Here is a 19,672-nt window from a genome sequence, read left to right on the forward strand (position 1 = left end):
CACCGTTGCAAGCCAGAGGTTGTGCCTTTAGTCACTGTGTTTGTAGCAATGGCAAGTTCATGCTAAACTCATTTTGAAAACCTTTCACACCCATACCTCTGTTCACTGGCCTTTCAAGAACATGTTTTTGTATTTGCTCTTTACTGACCCAAGGATACCCTAGTCATGTTAAAGAAGTCCTTTTGGGGAAAAGTACATGACATAAACATCATCATCATCCTTATTATTATTATTATTACTATTTTAGAGATGGAGTACTCATTTTGTTGCCCAGGCTGTTCTCAATTTCTTGGCTTATGCAATCCTACCAACTTGGCCTCCCAAAGGGCTGGGATTATAGGCATGAGCCACTGTGCTCAGCCTGAAAACATTATTTTTGATGAAAATTTTAGCTTGGAGGATGAAAAGACTCTTGTCAAAAGAGTAACAAAATCTTGCAATCGTCATCTAGTTTAGCTTCCTTGCAGTGAGACACAAGCCACAGATAACAAAATATTTGTGAAACATTTAGAAAATACATCCCTGGAAATCCTGGATTTTTTGTGATCATAATAATGGACTGGTAAGAAATTCACTCCTTGAAAACAGCAAGTTCACAAAACTCTTACCTATCACAACAAGTTTATGCTCATGCGTGCCTGCATTAGCATATCCCAGCACACTTATTCTGTCCTTGACATCCTTAGTGCCTTAGGAACTGTCTCATCAACTGTAGTCAGTGTCTTTCTGGGGCAATAGCACTAAGACAGTGATGTTTCTCCAACATTCCAGACTTGCTCTGGCACCACATTTTCATCAGCAATGATCTCGGCAAACTCTTTAATAAATTTATCCACTCTTTCATGACCAACAGATGCATTGTCATCACAAATCTTTAAAAATTTAATGCCAGGTCTTTCTGTAAATTTCTGCAACCAGTCTGTTGAATATTCATAGTTCCCTTCAATTTTCAGCTCATCATGTTAGATCTTTGCTTGTTTTGTGATCAACATACCATTAAGTGCCAAACATTCACTGTGACACTAGGATGGATCCACTCTTTCCACACACAATCAAGATCTTCATTTTTAGCTTTATGCAATGCTTTCCTAATTTTTATTAACTTTCAGAACAGCACTTTAACAGTTTGTCTTTCTGTTTCTTCAGGTATCGTAATGGTGGTCATCCCACTATATTCTCCTATTAGATGTTTCGCACTTACACCACTGTCCAGTTTCTCCAACAGCCTGACTTTCTGTGCTATAGATAAGCATAAATGCTTCCTCCTTTTCCTGTCACTATTACCCATAGGGGTATCTGCAGGCCTTTTTGACACTTTCAACACTATCTTTACACCAAAGAGCATAGAATAAGCAAAAAAGTAGAGTGAGTAATACACATGGGTCTTGGCCCCACCTGGGGCATCGTAGGGAACCTGCTGTTAGTGTGTCTAGCCGTCACATGTACCACTTCACTACCTTTTATGGGGGGGATCTAGGCATGCGTAGAAAAGGTATCATAGCTGAAGAGGACAGGGAAGTTCTTTCTCTCTTGGGAACGGTGAATAAACTGTGTGCTACGAGCCTGTGTTTTGACTACAACCTATTGCGTGAAATCAGGTGCAGAATTTTCTCCTTGTAGGGTCATGTTAATACTTTTAAAAGTTTTAGATTTTTAAACAGTTTAGATTTCAGATCTTTAGATCAGGGATGCTTAACACGTACATTTTTTTCCTTTCTTTTTATTTATTTATTTTTTGATTTGAAGTCTCACTCTGTCACCTAGGCTGGAGTGCAGTGGCATGATCACAACTTACCACAGCCTCAAACTTCTGGGCTCGGGCAATTCTTCTGCCTCAGCCTCCTGAGTGGGACTATAGGCATGTACCATCATGCCCAGCTGATTTTTTTTTTTTTGTAGAGATGAGATCTCGCTCTGTTGTCTAGACTGGTCTCAAACACTTGGGCTCAAGCAATTCTCCCGCCTTGACCTCCCAAAGTGCTGAGATTACAGGCATAAGTGACCTTGCGTGGCCACTTTTTAAAAAAGTTTCTAATGGGTGAGCCTGATGCCAGATAAGTATATAAACTTTACAGCTTGCATTTAAAATTAACCTGGGTTTATCTGGTATGAGTAAGACACAGAAATGCGTGTTGCCTCATTCATTTGAAAATTTTTATATTCCACTCAGAAATAAATGTCAGATATATTTCAAAAATAAATACTAAACTTCTACTTTCCTGGTCAGTGCCTTTGCCTATTCCAACTCTATAAAACACACGTTTATCAAGGAAAAGCCCAGGAGAAAGGACAGGAAAAAAAGAGAGAGAGAGATGGAAATTAAAGGGGTGGGGCAGAATTTGTCTTAAATTACTGAAACAATCTTACACCCTAAGCCATCTCTAGTTTATGTTTTCTTGAAGAAAACAGCAAGAAAGCTCTTCTGGGAGATTTCTCCACATGTCCCTCTGAACTTCCTATTTGAGTGTATTAGAGAAACCATGCTGAACATTTGCCAAGAAACAGTTCTCATTTTATGTTTGGGTCCTAAAAAAACGAATTTCCTTGGCTGCCTCAAATTCTTTTAGTTATTTTTCCAATAAAGTTAACAATCAGTGTATCATGAAAGATGGAGAAAGATCTCTCCCTAAACACACAAATACACACACACACAAATACACACACACACACACACACACACAATCTATTTTTGTCGGTTTGCCATTTCTGTGACTGGTATATAATAGTTCCTCTCTAGATCACTCAAAGTTCATTAAGGGGTTGCTCAATTTATTAGGAACCAATCATGCATTTATACATTCTTTTACCTGAAGAGCACTTTTAAATGTTAGACCATACACTAATCAAGTTGAACATGATAATGAGCGCACGTTCACATTGTTAAGGTAAATGACCCAAGGCACTTAGAGTGAAGACATATTTGAACTACAATTTGCACTTTTCATCGCAATATTGAACACTCCCAGCAAGGGTCAGGATGCTGTCGGCAACTGTCTTGGGAAGATTTGATTCGCTTCACGCTTAGAGCCAGACCCTCCTCACCACCCTGCCACTAGTTTTCCATTATCCTGTGAAAATATAGCAGGAAGAAGATGCAAAATTTGGGACAAAGGAGAATTTTGTAGAGTCAAGTTTTGGAAATTTCTAAGTAGCAGAGAGAGCAGCAGATGGGTGAATGGTCCTAAATAATTGAGAGTCTGAGAATAATGCATATTTACGTTTGGAACACATGTTGGTGCATGGGTTTTAACTGAATGGAATTTGCTTTAAAAACAGTAATGAAGTCACACATATAGAACTCTTTTATTTTAAATGTAAGTCATATTTCTTGACATTCTGGTTGGAGAAATCATTCAGAAGAAGTTGGAAGATTGTCTGTTTCCCCCTTTTGGCTCCACTTGGCCCCACGCCTTCCTATATTCCATCGCATGCTGTGATTGAATCTGTTGGATCATGGTTCCAAGCTAAATAGGAGTTTGAACCAAGCTGTCATGAAAGAGAGGTGAGAGTAGTTGAGGACTTGATTTCTTTTCTGTCTTACAAACAATGTGCTGAGCAAGTATTTGAGTATAGGTAGAAACAGTCGGCAAATTTGAAATAATGTGTCTTGACGTCAAAGTCTCTTAGTACAGCCAGAGCTAAATGCAGATATTCTCTGAATTGAACAAGGTCCCATTGTCACGTTATGGCTTGATGGTTGAATGTACTGAAATTCAAAACGAGTGGCATATTTGCTAAAGAGTAGGGAGACTGTGATTAAGCTTTCAAGAAAACAGGTAAAGGTGTTCTGAAACCCATTAAAGCAATGGCCCCCAACATTTTTGGCACCGGGGTGGGTTTTGTGGAAGACAATTTTTCCATGGACTGGGGAATGATTTCAAGATGATTCAAACACATTACATTTATTGTGCACTCTATTTCTATTCATCAGTGGGAGCCCTGAGCTTGTTTTCCTATAACTAGATGGTCCCATCTGGGGGTGATGGGAGACAGTGACACCTGAAGTGTGTTGCTTATGTTCAGTCTACTCCATAATCTTGTTTTGGTTGCTGTCACTGCAGAAAACCCTGCTTCACAAAGGTAGAATGTAGGAAATGGATGCAGGCTTTTCAGGAGGCAGAGATCAGGCGGCAATGCTAGCGATGGGAAGTGGCTATAAATACAGATAAAGCTTCACTCACTCTGCCTGCTGCTCACCTCTTGCTGTGCTTCCAGGTTCCTAACAGGCCCTGGGGGTTGGGGACCCCTGTATTAAAGGAAATAGAGAAGAAGGCCTGCCAAGTCATATTCCTTTCCAGGCATTTCATCCGTAGAAATACTTAGGCTCCTAATACTTTCTTCTGATGCTGTGGAAGAAAAGGATAGAAGTGAATATCCCTCTCCCCTACTTAAGTCCTTTTTGCTAATTTATTTGTATTATAAACAGTTGAACAAATTCACATGGAAGTTTATTTTAAATGTAAGTCATATTTCTTGACATTCTGGTTGGAGAATGAGTTGACTTTACTGCATAAATGTTTATTGAACCAGGCAAAAAAGAGGACTAGACTGTATATGTGTGTGCATGCCTGCGTGCTTGTGTGTGTGAGAGAAAAAGAAAGAGAGAGAGAGAGACAGCAGACAGAGAGCGAAAGAGACACACAGAAAGAGAGAGAGACACTGAAGGAGAAAAGAGCAAGGAGAATGGGATTCATTTTCACACTAGGGAGCTTTTGGAACAAGTCTCTTGCCTTGTCTCTTCGTTGTCATGTAATTACCATCACCAGGTAATACTTACTGAGCACCCTGGTGAGCTCAACTCTGCTGACCATTTTGTACTTACTTAAAACATCCTAATCATTGCTCAGTAGAAGCTTATGAGCTGATGAAGAACTGACAGTGAATCCAGATGAGGAATCTCAAGCAACTGTTGTTCTGCGTGACATATGGGACACACTTTAAACAGGCAGAGCTATCGCTAGCTCTGCTTCAGTGTGAATTCCCTAGGCTTCAGTCTGGGGAACTAGATCACGGACTCTATGGCCTCTTCAACTCTGACATTCTATTTTTTCAATTTATTATTTTCATTTTCTTGTTTGAACAAACCAAAGATCCTAAAATTATTCAAGGACATTATTATAAAGTATGACATTTTTAAAATCCTAAGTGCCTGTTGTGCATTATTTCATTCTCATAATAACCCACAACTAACTATTGAAACTCCTATTAGGCTGATGAGAAACAGGAAGTAGCCAAGGCTACCTAGTCAGTGGTGGAGCCGAGACCTCATTTTGTGTGGCCTGACTCCTGACACTGTGGGCATGACCACTGAGCGAAACTGCCTCCCTGGCTCTCCCCAACTCCACGGAAATGCTCCTTTATTATGTAATGGATGAAACAGCAGACGGTTGGAGTATCCTGTGTTGGAGTGCCACTCTGTCTTAGGGCCTGGGGACAAGTATCATATTGAATTCCCTTGTACCTCCTTGCCATGGTTTCACCAGCCATCAGCTCTAGTACAAAACTGTCATTTGCACAACTCTTTTGATTCCTAGAAATTATCTAGGTCACTGAGTATGTCAGCTGTAATAATGGAGCAGCCAATTCTTTTAAAAACAGAAAACTATATATCAGAATTGCCCTGGCAATAAATCTGACCTAGACCATCCATCCTGCCTTAACTGGAAATTTATTATTACATAGAAAATGATTTTGTTCTTTCCAAACATTCAGCCACCATTCGGGCTTGTTTCCTACTTCTGCATATTTCATTGAAGTTGCTGCTTGGAAAATAAGCAACCATAATTATTTATTTATGTTCATATTTCTGAAACTATTAATATAATAATCAGGTCAAACTGCCTTGGAAATTTCTGGCAACTTGGTTTGCCTGAAATTCCATAGACTTGGGCAACCCCTTCGGGTCTCCTTCCACTGTGAGAGCTTTTCTGTCCTCTTAATAAATCCTGCTTTAAAAAAGAAAGAAAGAAATTCAATAGACTTGAGCCTTAGATTATTTTTGTTTTGTTCCTGGTGAACTTTTAAAAAAATCTTTGTTCTAAAATAAGAGATTTTTCTTCATAATTTCTCCAAACTGTGTCTCCTGCTCCTGGTGTTAACAAAATCACTGACTTTCCTCTTTATCTCTGTTGGTGTGATACATGTCATTTTTGGAAAATCAGAAATTGTAAATAAGCCAAAGGAGAAGAGGAGGAGGAGGAGGAAAAAAGGAAAGACAAGAAAAATAAGCTATGTTTCAACTTTTTATTGTATATACCTTTGCCCAACCACATAAATATGTACATGCGCTTTTACCAAAATGTCATACTAATTTCAACAGCTTTATTGATGAATAATTGACATAATCAATTAAATGTGTAATACATTTAATAACATTAAATTAATTATAATATAGTAAACCACGCAGGATAAATTGCAGTGTACAATTTAATGTTTTGATATGTGTACATATCTGTGATATCATCACCACGATTCAAATGGTGAACATGTCCATCACGCCCAAGTGATGGGGATGCAACTGCCTGTTGCAATCCCTCCAGCCCTGCCCTCTCTCTCGCCATCCCATCTTCAGGCATCTACTGATCTGTTTTCTGTCACCGTAGATCAATTTAAATTGTCTAGAATTTTATATGCATGGTGTCATATGTTACCTACTCTTTTTACCTGGCTCTCCACTCAGCATTATTATTTTGAGATTCATCTATGCATGATTGATAGTTTGTTCCTTTGTGTTGCCAAATGGAGTTCTATTGTATGGTCATAGCAGTTTGTTTATCTGTTTCTCTTGCGAAGTACATTTGGTTTGCCTCCTCTTTTGGCTATTATAAATCAAGCTTCCATGAACATCTGTGTAAAATTCTTTGTATGCATGGGCATTAGCTTTATTTCTGCCTGGGTAAATTCCTAGGAGTGGAATGACTGGTTAAAACAGCAACAGTTATGTTGAACTTTTTAAGAAACTGCCAAATTGTTTCCAAGTGGTTGTACCACTTTTCATTCCCACCAGCAGCATATGAGAGCTCCAATTCCTCCATTTTTTCTTTTTTTGCCAACTCTTGATATAGTCAGTTTTCAAAATTTTAGATTATAAGCTCATTGTTTAATTCATATTTCCTAAAGACTAATAATGTTGAGCCTATTTTCATGTGTTTATTTGCCATCCTATATCTTATTCATTCATTTTTAAAAATTAATTTTTTTATTATTGAATGTTGAGAGTTCTTATTATATTCTAGATACAAGAACTTTATCAGATATATGATTCGCAAATACTTTCTCCAAGTCTATGACTCAATAGTGTCTTTTGTAGAGCAGAAGTTTTTCATTCTGAAAAAATCAAATTTTTTGAAATGCTTTTAGTGTCATATGTAAGAAATCTTTGCCTAATCCAAGGTCATAAAAGTTTTCTCCTAAGTTATTTTCTAGAAATTGTACAGTTAAACATTTCATCTTTAGTTCTATGGTCTGGTTTGAATCAGCTTTTTATATGGTACAAGGTATGCATTAACCTTCTTCTTCTTTCCCTCCTGTTTCTTCTTCTTCTTCTCCTCCTCCCACTCTTCCTCCTTCCTTATGGATCTCATTTCTTTCTTTCTTTTTTTTTTTTTTGCTTTTGGAACCCAATTGTTTTAGAATCAATTGTTTAAAAATAGTATTCTTTCTCTGCTTTGCAATTTTGCCAAAAATCAGTTGTCCATTTATGTGTGGTATGTCATTGGACTCTGTTCTGTTATACTGATCTACTTGTCTATCTTCATACCCAATCCACACTGTCTTTATAATACATTTTGAAATAGACAATGTTAGTCTTCTAACTTTGTTCTTTTTCAGAGTTATTTTGGCTATTCAAGTCCTTTGCATTTCCATTCCATATAAACTTTATAATTATCTTGTCAATTTCTGTTGAAAAGGCTGCTGGAATTTTAACTGAGATTACTTTGACTCTTTGCATGAATCTGAGGGGAATTGATATTTTAACAATATTGAGTCTTTTGACCCATGAATATGGTATTTCTCAATATTCTTAAAAAATTTCTATCAGTAGTATTTTGCAGTTTTTAGTGCACAGGTCTTTCATAGTTCTTGTCATATTTACTTTTAGACTATTATAAATGGTATGCTCAAATTTTTTCAACTGCCAATTGTTCTTTATTGGTATGTAGAAATATGTTGCAGTAATTGACAGGATTTTATTCTTTTTATGGCTGAATAGTATTCTACTGTGTGTACACACACACACACACACACATCACATTTCTATCCATCATCTATTGGAAGTTCACTTTTATGCCCAGTTTGAATCCATGTTCTTGAGATTTATTTGACTGTAGTTTTCTTGCAATGTCTTTATCTGAATTTGATGTTGGGGTAATGCTAGTTTTATTGGATGTGTTTGAAAGTTTTGTCTTCTTTTCTATTATCTGGAAGTTTCTATAGAATTGGTGTTATTTCTTTCATATAAACTTTATAATTAGCTTGTCAATTGCTGTTGAAAAGGCTGCTGGAATTTTAACGGAGATTACTTTGACTCTTTGCATGAATCTGAGGGGAATTGATATCTTAACAATATTGAGTCTTTTGACCCATGAATATGGTATTTCTCATATTTAGTATGATTCACCAGTAAGGCAGTCTAGGTTCAGAATTTTTTTATTGGAAGATTTTAATCCCAAATTCAATATCATTAATTGCTTCAGGATTATTCAGGTTATATATTTTTTCTTGAGTGAACTTTGGTTGTTTTTCAAGGAATTTGTCCATTTCTTCTAGGTTGTTGAACTTATTGGCATGAAATTGTTCACAATATTCCCTAATAAAGAAATACTCACTACAATCCTTTAAATAGAATATGTAGTGAAGTCACTACTCTTAATTCCAATTTTAGTAATTTGTACTTTTACTCTTTTTTTTTTTACCTAATCAGTCTGGCTAGTGGTTGCCAATTTTATTGATTTTTTTTTCCCAAAGAAATAGATTTTAGGGGTTTTTTTCCTTTTGTTTTTATTTTGCTCTATTTTCTCTTTTTTCTCTGCTCTTATCTTTATTGCTTTCTTTCTTCTTCTTACTAGTTTGCTCTTCTTTTTATAGTTTCTTAAGCTGAAAGCTGAAGTCATTTATTTGAGAATTTTTCTAAAATAGGCATTTCTACAAATTCTTTCTAAGCACTGCTTTAGCAGCATTCTGCAGGTTCTGTTATGCTCTGTTTTTATTTTCATTTAGTCCAAAATATTTCATAATTTCATTTTTGATTGCTTCACTGCCCCATAGATTATTTAGAAGTGTGTTAATTTCCAAATATGTGAAGATTTTCTGGAAATTTTTTTTTTTTTGAGTTGGAGTCTCACTCTGTCGCCCAGACTGGAGTGCAGTGGCCGCTCCTGAAAAAAAGATACTCCAGAGAAGTTTTTACATCTTCCTCCATGTGAGGACACAGTGAGAAGGTGCTATGTACTACGAAGTGGGCTGTCACCAGATGCTGAATATGTCAACATCTTGATCTTGGACTTCCAGCCCTCAGAATTGTGACAAGCAAATTTATGTTGTTTATAAGCCACTTAGTTTATGGTATTTTCTTATAGCAGTCTGAATAGATGAAAGCAGTCTGTCTTTATAACTGTTCCATATGTACTAGAAAAGAGTGTGTATTCTGCTGTTGGATGTAATGTTCTCTAATGTCAGTTAGGTCTGGTTGGTTGATAACGTTGTTCAAGCATTCTATATCCTTGCTGATCTCCTGTTGACCTGTTTTATAAATTGTTGAGAGAAGGTCATTAAAATTTCTGCCTATAATTACAAATTTTTCTATTTCTCTTTAAAGTTCTTTTAGTTTTTGCTTCACATGTTTTGCACATATATGATTAAAGACATAAACATCTAGAATTCTTGTGTCCCTTTAACAAATCCTTTATCATCATGAAAAGCTCTTTTTTATCCCTCATAATGTTCTTTGCTCTAAAATCTACATTTTCTGATATTAAACCTAGTCACTTCTGCTTTCATTTAAATGGTACTAGCATGGTATATCTTTTCTCATCTTTTAATTTTTAACATTTGTGTTTTTATATTTAAAATGTATTTTCTGCAGACAGCATATAGTTGGATCTTGTTTTTAAAAATTCATTCAGACACTGTCTTTTAATTGGAGAATTGCGACCACTGTGTTTAATGTGATTGGTGATATGGTTAGACTTAAGACTATCATCTTGCTATTTATTTTCCATCTGTATGTTTTCTATATTGTCTCAAGTGTTCTTTGTTATTCCTTCTTTCTTTTTCAGCTCTCTTTTGAATTAATTTTTTTATGATTACATTTTATCACTATTTGCTGTAACTTTTGTTTTTTTTATTTTAGTGTTTGTTTTTAGGATTTATAGTATATACCTTTAACTCAACACTGTCTACCTTCAAGTGATATTGAACCATTTCATGTATAGTATAAAAATTTTACAATTATATATTTCCATTTCTTCTCTCCTAATCTTGTGTGATTGTTGCTATATGTTTTGCTGTTAACAGTCAAGTATCTTTTTTTTGAGTTAGGGTTTTATTCTGTTGCCTAGACTGGAGTGCAGTGGCATGATCATGGCTCACTGCAGCCTCGACCTCCTGGGTTCAGGTGAACCTTCCACCTAAGCCTCCCAAATAGCTGGGATTACAGGTGTGTGCCACAACACTTGACTAATTTTTTCATTTATGCATAGAGATGGAGGTTTTGTTATGTTGCCTAGGTTGGTCTCAAACTCTTGGACTTGAACAATCCTGTCTCAGCCTCCCAAAGTGATGGGATAATGGGCATAAGCCACTGTGCCTGGCCCAAGTATATTTTAAAGCTGCCTTAAAGAGATTTAAATAGTAAGAAAAAGCATCTTATACATTATAGGTATCATTTCTGGTGATTTTCATTGCTTTGCATAAATCCATATTTTTATCTATAATCATTTACCTTTTGTCTGAGGGATTTTTTAAAAAAGTATGTTATAGTACAAGTCTGCTGGTAGTTAATTATTTCAAATTTTGTATGTTTGAAAATGTCTTTATTTTGTCTTCACCTTGGAAAGATATTGCTGTCTATGGAATCTAATTGACTACTTTTTTCCTTTAAGCACTTAAAGAGGCCACCCCACTGTCTTCTTGCTTGTACTGCTTCTGCAGAAAATCTGCTGTCATCCTTATCTTTTTTCCTCTGTAAAATGTCTCTCTCTCTCTCTCTCTCTCTCTCTTTTTGGCTTCAAGATTTTCTTTTTATCACCAGTTTTGAACAATTTGATTATGATGTACCTTGTTGTTTTCTTGTTTATTCGAATGCTTGGAATTTGCTGGGTTTCTTGGATCTATATGTTTATGGTTTTCATCAAATTTAAAACATTTTTGGTCTTTTAAAACATATTTTTCTGTACACATATTTTTCTCTTCTTCTTTAGGGGCTCCACTTACATGTATGTTGGGCTGCTTAAAGTTGTCCCACAGTGCACCAAAGTTCTGTTCTTAATTTTTTAATTCTTTTTTAACCCCATGTCTTATTTCTATGTTTTTTATTGCTATGTCTTCAAATTCACTAATCTTTTATTCTGCAACATGTAATTTGTCATTAATCCCACACAGTGTAATTTTTTATCTTAAGCATTGTATATTTGATTCAGACCCTTTCAAAAACTTCCATGTCTTTACTTAACTTTTTAAAATGTGGATCAGAATTATAACAACTCTTTGAGTGTCCTCGTCTACCAATTCTAACATTGGTGCCAGTTCTGGGTGAGTTTTGATTAACTGATTTTATTTCATTTTATTAGATTATATATTTTCTCTTCTTTGCATGCCTGGTAATTTTGATCAGATGTTATCCATTCTGAATTTTACTTACTGGACACTGGGTATTTTTATAAATGTTATTAAGCTTTGTTTGTGACATAGTTAAGTTACTTTAATACAGTTTGATCTTTTGCCTTTAAGGTTTATCAGGAAGGACTAAAGTAGTGTGCAGTCTGTGGCTAATTGTTCTCCATTACTGAAGCAAGGCTCTTTTGTATACTGTACCCAGTCCTATTTATCTTGAGATTTTCCAGTCTGTCTGGGGAAATAGGCACTATTCCTAGACTTGTTTGTTTGTCAGGTACTGTTCCCTAATCTTCCTGGGTGACCTCAGGTAGTTTCCTCATATGCACACCCTAATTGATACTCAGCTGTATACTCAAGGATGGCCCTCTGCATATTTCCAGTTTTCTCTCTGTGCAGCTCTCTTTTTTCAGGAATTGTGCCCTGCAGACTTTATCACTTGTATGTATTTGTACTCTCTCTCTTCCTCTCTGCAATTTATGAGATTAGCTGGCCAGTGACTGAGTTTCTTCTCTTTGCACTGCAGTCCAGAAACTCTCAGGCAGTAAGCTAGGAAGGTGTAAGGTTCACTTCACTTATTTTCCATTTCTGATAGATCACTGTCTTTTGTTGACTAATGTACACATAGTATATTGACAATCATTTTTATATATTTTATCCATTCTTTGAAAGTAGGGTAAATCTGGTTGCTATTATTCTATCTTAGCCAGAAGCAGAATTTCCTCCATTAAATTTCTTAATTTAATTATTTCACTGTAAAATATTTAAATAATTTGTCTTGGCATCAATAGATAACTTTCATAGTATTATTCTAAATGATTGTATAGTATTCCACCATTTGGACACACCAGAATGTTCTAAAACAATCTCTTATTAGTCAATATTTATATTAATTCAATTTTTTTTTCTGTCATTACAAACAATTTAGGAAAAACACTCCTGAAACTAAGTATTTATAAACTTTCCCAATTACTTATTTAAAAGAAATTCCTAGAAATTAATATCCTGGGTTAAAATTACACACATTATTGATAGACTTTATGTATTTTGTCAAAATTTCCTTTATAAAGTTTGTGTATTTTTTGGTTTGGTTTTGTTGTTTCTGTATTCATTGGTTAATACATCTAGTTTTTTCCTTGTTTCCTTGTTTTTTTTCCCCTTGTTTTTTTACTTCCTTGGTTTTTTCTTTGATTTTTTTTATTGCCCACTGAATTTTCTTACAAAGTCCCACAAGTTACATTTTCTCACAAAATAAAGGGAAAGCCATGTAGGTTGAAAATATGACACTATTCAGTCTGCTTTCATGACCCCCAGAACTGTAGCAAACTTGTTTCAAGATCCCGCTGTCCCCAGCTGGTGTTTGCTTACTGGCGGCTACTCTCCCACGCTTCTGCTTTCCAAGTCTGGGCTTCATGGCTCAGCTAAAGGAAAATGTCACCACTCTGGGAAACCAGCAGGGTGGCTGACATTGCAAGAGTGAGCAAGACACTAGAGCATGACAGGGACTGAGTTTGGTGCCTCAGAAAGACTCACTCGGAGTGATTTATTTTTTTTCTGTGACTCTTTCCTGTCTCCAACATGTGCTATGTCTAATTTCATGTTGTAACTCTCTGGGAGAGACAGAGAAACCGACAAGAGGCACACGTCTCCCTCCCACTGGAGGAAAGACAATTCTGGGCAGCTGCTAAAGAAAAAGAAAATCAGGAGTCACTAAGGGGGGAAGAATGTGAGGAAATCCTGGAATGAAGGATTAAGGACTGGGCCTCACTCACAGGCAACTCTTCTTGAAACTAAATTTTTAAGTCCACAAACAAATGGCAATGTGACAATACAGGCTCATTGCTACTTTCATTTTAAAAAGTGCAAAACTATTCTTTACTTATGGGAGATGCTTTGCGAGATTTACAATTGCTTTAGTGACTATAATCCAAGGAAGATGGGTTCTGGGTCCGGCGGCCGAAGCGAGAGGACTGTTTGAGCCCAGGAGTTTGAGATCAGATTAAGTGACATCGTGAGACTTCACCTCTAAAAAAAAAATAGTCAAGCGTGGTGGCACACACCTGTAGTTCCAGTTACTTGGGAGGCTGAGGTGAAAGAATAGCCTGAGTCCAGCAGGCTGAGGCTGTGGTGGCCGTGAGTGTGCTCCTACCTTCCACCTTGGGCAAGAGAATGAGACCCAACTCAAAAAATAAATAAAATAAGATGGTTTCTTATTTTACTCATTTCTATAACAATTAATGGGGGGGGGGAATCTGATGTATTTTCCTTATTCTTACTCTTAATTTTCCTTATTCTTTTTTTTTTTTGAGGTGGAATCTCTGTCGCCCAGGCTGGAGTGCAGTGGCATGCTCACAGCCACCCCAGCATCGACCTGCTGGGCTCCAGCCTTCCAAAAAACTAGTCCAGCTAGTTTTGTTTTGGTTTTTTTTTGAAATTGTAGAGATGAGGTCTTGCCAAGTTGCCTGGGCTGGTCTCAAACCCGTGGGCTCAGACAATCCACTCACATCGGCCTCCCAAAATGCTGGAATTACAGGCTGAGCCACCGAGCCCAGCCTCTTCCTTATTCTTAAATACAAGGCATGTGTACTTTTTGGAGGTGGGAGGTTCTGGAACAGTTGGCATAGGATGCAATGAGGCTTTAGCATGAAGTGATCTGGGAGGCGAGGAAAACAGGTAAGAGCTGTCTTTGGAATTAGGTAGACCTGGTTCTGAATCCTATCTTTGTCGTTATTGCTGTGTGACCTTGTACAAGTCACTTAACTGGTTTAAACCTCAGCTTCCTTGTCTGTAACATAGGGATGATATTCCCATCAGAGGTTGTTGTGAGGAATAAGAGCAATAATACAGGGGGTATATAAAAACCAGACATAGACAGTGTTCCTTCTTGCAGAATGAAGATAGCCTTGATGACACCATGTGCCTAGGATCATGATCACTCTGTGCATGTGAGTACTTAGCTCTCAGCATAGAGCAAGCACTCAGTAAAACACTCCCTGTTAGAAGTAAGGTGACAAGTGAATGTATTCATATTATGCCTCTTTTTAGTAATGGGGATATAATTTAATTCTTTTGAGATTGCCAATGGAATTATTAATAAACGATTTGTGTATTAATGTAAGAAAGGGGAAAAGTGATGCGATCCTCAGCTGAGCTCTGGGAAGGTGGGTGCCCATCACGGATGTTTGATCCTGCAGGCCTTGCTATTGATGGAGAGGACGCTTCTATCTCATCGACCTGACAGTGGATTTGCAGTTGGCTTTGGGGGGTAGGCCTAGAGAGAGCTCTAGGAAGCCCTTTGGATGATGAAGGGAGACAAGTCCTTGGGGAAGAGACAATGGTGAAAAGAAGAGGTGAGAGAAAAGAGGGGAAGCGGAGTTGGCATCTAAGCGCCTGGCTCTGCGCTCTGTGCTGTGGTGCAGCCTGTGAAAAATCTAGCAAATGGAGTGGCCGAAAGGTTTTTTAATAACAGTGCTCCCTAATACTCCATGTCGAGCTGTTGTATGACTCCTCCATGGCCAAACACCTTCAAGGAATTCCTGTCCTACACACTGGACCATTTTGCTTCTCTACTTAAACCCATCTGAACTCATGTACTAGCACTCATGCCCAGACACACTGGTCTCCTATCTGTGCAAGCAGATTCCAGGCTGGCAGGCCTTTGCATGTGCCTGGATACCCACAGAGCTCACTTGTTTCAGGTTTAAGTTCAAAAGTCACTTTCCAAATAAGACCTTCCCTGACCACTGCATATAAAATCATGTCTACCTCCCCTCATGCCTTACCCGGAGAGTACGTTGGAGTTTGCTCAGATGGGTGTGTAAGAACTGTTGCTGAATTTTCAGGAATTTTGAAAGGTAGTTGTTTAAAACAGCATTAGTAGAAATGGAATTATATAAACCCACAATTAAAAAAAATTATACTCAAAGCAAAAAAAAAAACTTACCACTTTCTAATTATTTTGTTACATTTTGCTATTACTGATGCTCTTGATATGCTTGGCACGATTGACATTCAAACCAAATAATTCCCCGTTTGAGGGTCTCCTGTGCGTTGCAAGATATTTAGCAGCAGCTGTGGCCTCCACCTACTGGATGTTAACAGCATCTCCCAACACGATTGTGACAACCAAAAGATCTCTAAACATTGTCAAATGTCCCCCGGGGGACAAAATTCCTTCCTGAACAAAATTCTCTCCTGATTGACTTGACCAAAATACTATATAATGAAGTGCTACCATGTCTCTTCCAATGCTTGGTTAGTAGTATCAAGCTGATGGCTTGGAATTGACCATGGAGGGAGTATTTACGCCACAGAAATCTGCACACACAATATAGGGTTTAACTCCTTGTTGTGTTTATTGCCTATATTTAATGTTAATAATTCAGATAGAACTTAAAAGCATGTCATGTCTCTGTAGCTATTATGTTGTGGAGAGCACAAAAATAAAAAAATGTTCGTCCCATCTTCAAAAATTAATTTCTAATTCAGCAAAGAAATAACTCATGTCACTGGCGAATGAGTGCAGTTTTGACATACATCTTGATTATTTCACTTTTGTCTTCTCAACGTGAATAAAATCATCAACCAGTATTCATGTTGGAACTGCACTTATTTGTCTACTGCAACCAGAACATAGGAATGGATACTAGAATCTGGCAAAAATCAGGGAATCAGTAAGCTTCACAGAATTTATGATGAAGAACATTTTTACTGCACAACTCCAAAATTAGAAAAAAAAAAAGAATATAGTATATGAGAGGAAGTTCCTCCAAAACCAGAAATTATTTATAAAAAATTGTGTATTTATTCTTACATGTTTAAACTTCATTCATCTTCAAAATATTCTCTGTTTGGATGCAATACACGTACTGAGATGCTTTTTCCACTGCTCAGTTTTTGAACTCATCAATTTTGATACCTTTTAGCACTTCTGTCATTTTTTTGTTTCATCTCTTCCACACTGGCAAAACATTTCCCTCTGAGGACTTCCTTCATCTGGGGAAACAAACAAAAAGTCACTTGGGGCAAGATAGAGTGAATAGGGAGTTGGGGGGTACTGGGGTCATGCCATTTTTTGGTCAAAAACTGCTGAACATTCAGCACAGTGTGGTCAGGTACACGCATCAATCACCCATCATTAAATGGGCAAACACATTGAAAGAATCTCTCCCCCTAGAAAAATTTACTGAATCTGAACACAGTCTCTCACAACAATGCCAGCTGGTACACTGATGCTGACGGGTTCTTAGAACACTTAGAAGGGGAAGCCTGTACTACAAGGGACTCACCCTCCAAAAAATAATTCTGGTTTTTTTGGGGTCCCTTTGTATTTTATTATTGTTTGTAAATGATGCGCTGCAAATCTTTTATACAGTAACATGTATAACAAATATAAACTATATATTATATAATCATGATCTATTATATAATGCATATTTAAATAAAATGCACAACTTATAATATACATATGTATATGCACATACTTTTACCCAGAGAGTCAATCATTAAACCTTTACCAATACCCCACTGTCTTATTCCCTTTTCCCTTTCATTCATTGGATAAATATTCACCACCACGTGTCAAGTCCTATTCTAGGTGTTAGAAATAGGTCAATGAACAAACAACAAAACAAACAAAATTCCCCACCCTTATAGAGCTGACATTTTCATGTAATGCTCTCAGCTTTTGTAGCACAAATCCTATCTGACAGGTCATGTATTTATTGTTTTATTGCTTTATCGCACACTTTCCTTCAGGGAAATGTAAGCTTCATGAGAACAGGCACAATTTATTAATGAATGGATCAATGAAAAAACTTGTATAGTCTGTGTATGTTGAGGAAAGGAGCTGAGTTTCACACCTGGGAGGGACAGTACCCATGACTTGGCAAAGCAAGCCCTAGATTGACCTAATTTAGTGGTAACCGGAGCTCAGAAACAGAACTGAGTATGAGAATTTGAGGCTGCCTAGGATTTAAAGAAATTTCAAAAAGACCTTGCACTTATGCTTTACCATAAGGGGCAGGATGACTTCAGTTGGTACTGAGTGATATCTAACATTCATCCAGGAGAGTCTGGACTGGGAGCAGCCCACAGGTGCATCTCGGTGTCAATCCCTACCTTACAACCGAGCCAGGGGCACATGCTTCCAGTGAGTGCCAAATTGCAGATCCATGATCCTGGAACCATGAATAGACCCAGCACAGGCTGTGAGAGACCTTGAAATGGCATCTAGAGTGAGAAGAAAGATGTGAAAACATCTTTGAAATCAGCTCCACTGCTATTGAGGGCAGCAGGAGGTTTGAGATGGAAGATTCCTGAGAGAAATCCAAACATAAAACCAGGCCAAAAGGTTCCTGGAGGCTGGCAGGTAAGCTGGCATCCATAGACTAGCTATTTACATACTGAAGTTTTTCCTGAAAGGGCAACAGCTAATGTTGGCGGCTTTGCTTGGTTTAATCAAAGACTCACCTCTGTTCCACCTACTCAAATGGAAGCTGCTAGAGGTTCAGCTCATTCTGGGTACCAACAATCAGCCAAGAGCTGACTTCCATTAGGGAGGTCCCAAGTTCCCAGAAACAGGTGTTCTCTCAGAAATGGTGGCAGGGCCTGGAGGATATTTGGAATCGAGGCTGCCGTGGAAGTATTGCAGGAGAGAATACCCAAAGGAGATGAGAGGGAAAGTAAGGAAGAGTGATAAAGTCAGTGGACCCTAGTATTGCCAGTTACCTCGTCTCAAGTCCCTCAGGGTCTGTGGCCAACTACTTCACAGGATTAAAACAGATTTTCAGTGGAAAAGAAACATTTCTCTTGGTATGCTGAGAACGAGTCCACCTTTGGACCATGCTCCATCAAAAAGGACCAAGTAAAATGGCACATGGAGTAAGATTGGAATGATCTCAACGGAGAGGCACAGAAAGTTGGCATTGAATGGAGAAAGGAATCTTCATTAGAGTAAGGAGTTTATTAGGAGGGCAATTATGCTCTAGAAACCTGGACAGCTTGGGGGACATGAAGGACTACAGGATTTTCATTGTTGGAATGGCTAACTTGGGAGGGGAAGGAGGAGAAGAAGAGGCAGAAGGAAGCAACACTTACTTTCAAGAACAGCACAGAATGAACTCAGGGAGACAGAGTCGGTGTTGGCTGCCTTGGTGTGGAAAAGTGTGGCAGAGAAGTCTGGGCCTCCCACCATGGCCCACCAAAGCCCTTGGTCAGTGACTATGTCCATGATTAGGCTACTGGTGTGGGATCATCAGCCACACAGCTTCTGTCACCAACTTGTCCTCAGAACAAGAAGACTGAGATTGCCCCTAGATGGTCAGACACCTCTGGCTCTGACCAGGGGCCTGCCCAGCATCAGAAGGTCATGCTCACAGGGAATGCTGACAGGAAATACCCTTGGACTCAATGACACAGGGGCCTCAACCTTTTGTGTTTCTGTGAGTGTGTGCGTAAAAGAGGCATTTTTCTTGGCATGCTGAGAATCTAACACAGTTCATGAAAAATCAACAGCTTCCCTAGAAAGGGTGAAGGAATGAGAAAAATGCCAGAGCCATTCTGACGCTTGAAAAAATGGCCTCGATGAGAAACATTTCTCTCCCCTTGCCAGAAGCAGAACAATCCGAGGACAAGATTGCAGAGGGCCTGGCATCCTGTTTTCTTCCTCACTAAACCCCAACCAAGGTAGAGTCAGAGACAGAATATATGCTGGAAGTGGAAGGACGTTATCAGATTCTTGTAGACAGCCTTGTTCGTTCCCTTTGGTGGGTTTAGACATGGCCACACAGTAGCAGTGACATGGATGAAGCTGGAGCATATCCTCCTGAGTGAACTGACT

Source organism: Carlito syrichta, unplaced genomic scaffold (genome assembly GCF_000164805.1).
Source record: "Carlito syrichta isolate Samal-C Ts95f unplaced genomic scaffold, Tarsius_syrichta-2.0.1 Scaffold303197, whole genome shotgun sequence".
NCBI lineage: Eukaryota > Metazoa > Chordata > Mammalia > Primates > Tarsiidae > Carlito > Carlito syrichta.